The following is a 6510-nucleotide window of genomic DNA, read 5'->3' on the forward strand; positions in this document are numbered from 1 at the left end:
TTATGAACAGAGTGTTGGTGGCGACATTCTCACCATGCATTCAAGTCACAAGCTGCGCAGTTAGTGATGCGTTTTCCATTATCCAGTGGTGGATCTACCATGGAGGGTTGGTGGATCTAACGCAACAGACTCTCTCCTCTGCCCCACTCTGTCTATCTCTGTGTCATGGATGTATAAATAGCTGCAGGTCTGTGTGTCTGGCGGAGCTGGGTCTTGGCTGAGTGGTCAGCGTAGTCGTCCGTGTTCCGAGGCACGGTGTGAGAACCCTACCTAGATAGCAAAATTGCTGTGGCCCAGATGTGGCCCACATTCGACACTTTCATCCAGCCCACATACCACATGAAATGATGGCACTTGAGCGGTCTGCTCCTGATTCCCAGATCTGGGCCACAATCAAGCCGTATGTCAACCAAGAACAAACCAGATAAACCAGAACTGGCCCACATCCAGAATACACATACCTGAGAGCACTGCATCTTTATGAAAAAAAGCCCACATTTGATTTGAGATATTTGGGCCATGTTTGCTTTCAGGCTCACATCCATTTTGTCTGGGCCAGAAGAATGCCAGCGGTGCTGCATCATTGCCTGAAGTGGCCCACTTTCATATACTATCTTGGGTACTTTTCAAAATAGTTTATTGAAGAACGCTTACTTTAACACTCTAATGCATATTTTCACTTTTATTCGAATACAGATACAGATACAAATACTGGGCTCTCTGCACATCTTTAACAGCGCAACCGATATTTGATGCCACACGTCAGTTAGTGTCATACATGATCCTCTGAACTTCGATCCATTTGTTTGTCCCATGAAAGCAGCTTCAGTCTGCCTGCTAGCGCCAGCACAGAGTTCTTTTAACACCGGCGTAGCAGGTGAGCAGTGGTTTGTTTTTCGCTCCTTGTTAACAGTAACAGCTGTCTTCATGTCTCATACGAGGGTACAATGTCCAAACGGAAAACGAAACGAGCTCCTAGTGGCTACAAGAGAAACTGCAGTAGGAGGTCAGTCTGAGTCAGTAACAGCTGTAAAGTGATGAAAGTCTGTGTAAACGCTATTTCAGAATTTGAGAGGTGAGTAAACAGCGTTAACCTGCATTAGTTTCCACTACAGCTCTGTGTATAACTGTAAAAATAAAAAAAGGGAAATACTGGAAATTTACGGGGGAAATTATGCAATGGGAGCACAGTAAGAGACGGGAGAAACCCGGGAAAAACACCTGCCTTGTTAGCACAATTTAGCTAAACGTTAACCCAAGTCTGCAGTGTTTGGTCTTCCCAGTATGCTAGCATTAGCTTCAGTCTGAGGTAGCAGGGCCTGTTTCCAGAGTGCGAAAGAAAACACCTCGTACTCCTTATTTGGAAGCTCTTGGCTCCGAACAGAAAAGATGGCACCAACAAAAAGCTGCAACTCCAGGCTTCAAACCTGCTCCAATGCAAAACAATCTTGCTACGTCCATCTTTATAAACAGTCTATGATTACATTGCACTGGACTATATCACTCCCTGCAAACTGAGCAGTCAAGAATGATGCTCTGTAGTGAAAACACGGACAACAATGAGATCAGCATGACAGCAGAAGACAAAGGAAATAACATTGAGACTTAATTGAGACACCCAGCACCGCTTCAATGATGCACCACATAATCATCAGACAGTGACATGTACAATCATTAAATTCTAGAGTAAAGTGTTCCCAGAGCACCAAGTCACAATATTCTTAATTAACCTTTAGATCGGGGAGGTTGTGTTCAACAAGTAACAGGGACAAATTAAATGAACAAGGTAATTAAATTTAATTACATCCTTGGTGCAGCGCTGTCACTGTTCAACATCTTACTTTGGCTCCTCCATCTTCTCATTTTTTTCTCCTGATCCAAATGATTTCTACGTTGAGTCTATCCTGCCACAAATTTTAATTATATTTACACTTTTTGTAATTCTTTGTGCAACTTTCTCTGCTTGTTTTTCAGATTCTGTTCTTTATTTCTTCCTTACTTTGTGTTCTCAATCCTGGATCACCTCACAAGATGGGATTTTTGGCATGTGTGAGTTTTGCTCTGTGAGATGTCAGAGAGTTTGAAACTTTGTTTTTGCTTAAAACACCTCCGGATCTAAACTGACTTTTAACCTCTCAAACAGGGAAAACGTCTATCTGACACTTGCCAGATGAAACCCCGGAGGCCTCCACCTCTAAAAGGACCCATGCTGTGTCAGGAAAAGGGATTTATGACAATAACATTTCACATTTTTTCCCTTTGGACTCACTTGAGCTCCAAGACCTCAGAAACACAGAGACAAAGGATAAAAATATAACTTTCCTTGGGAAAGACTTTAGTTAGTAGATGTGATTACACATCTCATCCGTTGGTGATTAAATGTTCTCTCTCCTGCTCTTCCTCTCTCTCTCTCTCTCTGTTAACAAACACACAAATCACACTTACCCTCTCTTTCTTTATCTCTGTCTCTCGAGGGTATCACTTCACTCGCTTTCTTGCAGAATAGTCTACCTCTGAAGTCTGTGCGACATCAAATGACAGAGTTATCATTTACAGATTAAATGCATTAATTTACGGTGTGACCGTACTACCATCTGGTGGTCACATCATAGTACACTAAAGAGTACGTTTTGTTTCACGCAAGCGCACTTATTTCTGTTACATACTGTGTTATTCGCTAATTCATGTTAGAGAAAAAGGGAAACGTACAAAGGTGTTACAGTTTAGGTTGGTGTTAACACTACAAACAAATCACAAAATATATAAGCACACAAGAAGTATAAATAAATAAAAGCACAAAACCACCTTTTTAATGTTAGCACCACCTCTGTATGAATCAGCGAGTAAAAAAACAAAACAATAAATAAGTTACACCAAGTAAACTTCACAACAAATTAGGAATATACTAAAAAAAAATAAAACATAAATGCACTAAGATCACTGAATAAAACCTAGCACTTAAAACTCAATAAAAGAAATTAAAAATCAAGTGAGTTTCAGGTATAACAAAGCAGCAGTGGCAGTCACAGCTTGGTTGTATAACTCCAATCAATACCATCAGGCCGTGGGGGACACAAAGTGTGAGAGTACGGCACCAAACAGAGCAGCAGCAGCAGCAAGAGGAAGACAACGGATAACAGTGCTACTCCCTGGGTACGTCTCAAGTCTCTTAATTAATGTCTCCTCGCTCCTCGCCTGAACCGGAAGTTGTTCCTGATGCACCATTTTGACAGGTGTCCCAAGTCTCTTATTCTGCTCCGAGGATCGAGGAGCGAGGAGCGAGGAGGGAACTCTGAGGAGCGAGGAAACACGAGAGCGGCCTTCACGGAAGTCTTTTACGGGCCAACACGTCCCCTTATTGGATATCAGTTATTGATTGGACGCTGCAGCTGATCAGACTGATCTGATACATCACTGCAGTTTCATACCGAAGTGGAGACAGATTACAGATTAAATTTAAGTGAATCACTCCCAAGTTTTATGTTTATTTATATATTCATCATATAGTTAAAAATCTGTTAATTGTCAGTCTGATCAACAAAAGAACCATAAACAACTTTCTTCATTTATTAGAAATTTCCTCCATTAAACTGTTTCTTGCTGACAGACAGACTCTTCCTGACTTTAATTTTATCCATAATAATAACAGTTAAACACATTTATATTTTACATCATTTATCGTCATTTCCATTCAGTCACATGTGAGGCTGAAAATTCCTGAGAGTCGGGTTTGATATGAGTTACATCATTTCCATCTGTTACCACATGTCTCTTAAGCTTAAAATTAACTAGTGTGTTGGGTTTTTTTGCCCAGTTGTGTGCAGGATTTTAACAAGGGATATCAGTTTTGGTTAATTTTGCTTTTGACAGACCAAAACCTATTAACTGGTAAATAACCGGTTAATTTTTAAGAAAAGTTGTGATGTAGGTTTCATTTGTGCCCCCATTAACAAGTACAATAATTTAATACAAACAGGCATCTGGTCTATTTTCTACAGGTATATATTTTAGATCTGCAGTAGATGATTGTTTAAAGTCTCAATCTACTCCAATGTTTTTTTGCTTATTGTTGCTTCATTTGGACGTTTGAGCTTCGAGGTGCAGAAAGATGTATGTTCAGAATGTGAAAGACTGTTTTTACATCCATCTGTTGAAGGAGGAAAGTTTCTCTGTGCTCACCAATAAAAACAAACAAACAAAAAAACAGTTTGAGGCATGCACTTATGAGCATGATCTATGACATAACAACTACTGTGGAGCCAATTGTTGGCCAGTATTCAACTTGCACAACTGTGATGTGAAAACTTGAAGCCTCCAGTGCACAGAAGTTTACTTAAGTTAGAAGTTTTTTAAATTATGCTTGTTTGTGTTTGATTCCTCTTGGTTGTTGTTTGCATGAAACCAGACATAATTAGTAACTTTCCTGTTTTTATAAGTCACTACACTATATACTACATTTTCATTCGATCGTATTTCTATACCACATTTCCAACTCCACTTGGAGTGCCGTGTTTATCCGATATTTCCACATCCATGTGTGACTCCAGAGGCCGTGAACTTCACTTGAATGTCTTTTGTGCTGAAGAATGCACACTACTAGAGAGAAACAGAAGAGCAGATTCGAGAAGAAATCTGCATAATGTTGACTTTATGCAGCACTTGGCAGCCGTACGCCTTGTGCTGAGTGAGAAATTGACCTGTACTTATGTTTGTAATTTGTATTTCATTTTTATTTAGTTTAAATTATAAGATGTAGAGAACAGCAGCCTGTTGCACCAGCTGTGTGTAAATTCAAACTTGGCCTAGTTATGATGTAAATTATTACTAAATTGGGATTTATGCACTACTAAAATAAAAGCAGTTGCACCATGGAGATACATATATATTATATACATTTATATTATATATTTTGTTGTTATTATAATTTTGTTATTATAATTCTGTCTACTAATTATTTGATCATTGTGAATAATTCCTTACTCTTAGAACGACTGATACTGATAATCACTGTGTCTAATGCAGGAGCTAAATACACAACCACCCACACACACACACACACACACACACTTCCACAGTCTTTCATAAACATACACACAGAGCAAGTGTTAATTGTTTTCTGCTATTTTCTTGATTGTATCTTTATCTTTTTAATCTCATTATTACTTGATACTTTGGCAATATTGTCTTTGGTACATTCATGCCAATAAAATATATTAAATTGAATTGAAATTGAAAAGTTACAACATAACTCTAAGTAACAACTAAATAGTTACACATGCCTCTGAGGTAGGTGTAAATCATAAAATGTCACAAAAAGCCATTTTTCTGCCACACAGCATAATTTTTCATTAATTGCATGTCATTTTGCAACACAGTAATCCAGTAGAGACTTAATTTATCTAGCTTACTAGGATGTGCTATGATACCAAGTGACTCATCCCAGCCAGGAAGCTCATGTGCACCATAACCATGACAATCGAACTCTGTCTTTGGTCACTGATTGGCCACTTGCTTTAGTTATGACTTAACGTCCAAAGTAGTTAGATTATGCTCCAAGTAATCATGGTGCAACCAATTTTAGTAGCTGATTTAGTTACAAATGAACCAGTAGCCGAGTTACTAAGACTCTAGTGTTGACTTTACATCCACCCAGTGTCTTAAAACAGTCACAGCCACCTGTTGAAGACAGTCCAATAACCTGAAGCTTGTTTCCATTAAACCTGAGGTGTCTGGCCTCCATCGCTATGGATCAACATCAGCATGTCATTATGGACAGCAAGACAGCTGACTGACATGTGGTCGTCTCTGGAGGCTCACTTAGCTTATTGGTGTGCTTTTCTTGTACATATATGATTTAATTGGTTGTCTCTTCTCATTTTCTCTCAACCTTGCTCGCTCACTCTATCAATTCTTTTTATTCCCCGTCTGGCATAATTTATTTTTGTCCATAAATCAATTGCTCCAAAAGGACTAATAGAGTTGAATGGAATTGCAAAGGTAATTATAGAGTCATGGAAAAGGTGCACATTTAATGTCTTATATATATTATGGAAACTGTCTGCTTTACTTTATGGTGATATGTATTAATTTGTGCAGTCACTCAGAGAATGGGCATTCAGAGCAGGGGCCGCTGGTAGATGAGTTTGTCAAATGGTGTGATGAGGCCTTTCTCCAATTAAATGCCACAAAGGCCAAGGATATGGTCATTGATTTTAGAAGGCAATCACTCCACCCACCATCTCAGACCTTCAACAAAGGAACTAGCATCGACTTTATAAATAAGATATAAATATCTTGGAACAGTCACTGATAAAAACTTCTGCTCCGGTCTGTAAGAAGGGACAGCAACATTTGTACCTCCTCAGGAAGTTAAATGCTTTTAATGTAGATAGGAAAATAATATATTTGTTTAACAAGTCATTTATTGAATCTGTTCTCACTTTTTCTATGACTGCTTGGTATGGTAACCTGAACCTCAAGGACAAAAATCACCTGAGCTATATTGTGAAG

General features: G+C 38.8%; 1 long non-coding RNA gene across 1 annotated transcript; it reads left to right on the plus strand.

Moving 5' to 3' along the window:
- The first annotated feature begins 606 nt into the window (after positions 1-606).
- On the plus strand, positions 607-2394 carry LOC122981208. Its single transcript, XR_006403189.1, has 3 exons — positions 607-1786; positions 1975-2049; positions 2144-2394. It is a non-coding gene; the product is annotated as an uncharacterized LOC122981208 (long non-coding RNA).
- Positions 2395-6510: the final 4116 nt, after the last annotated feature.

This window comes from Thunnus albacares, chromosome 4 (assembly GCF_914725855.1).
Source record: "Thunnus albacares chromosome 4, fThuAlb1.1, whole genome shotgun sequence".
Lineage (NCBI taxonomy): Eukaryota > Metazoa > Chordata > Actinopteri > Scombriformes > Scombridae > Thunnus > Thunnus albacares.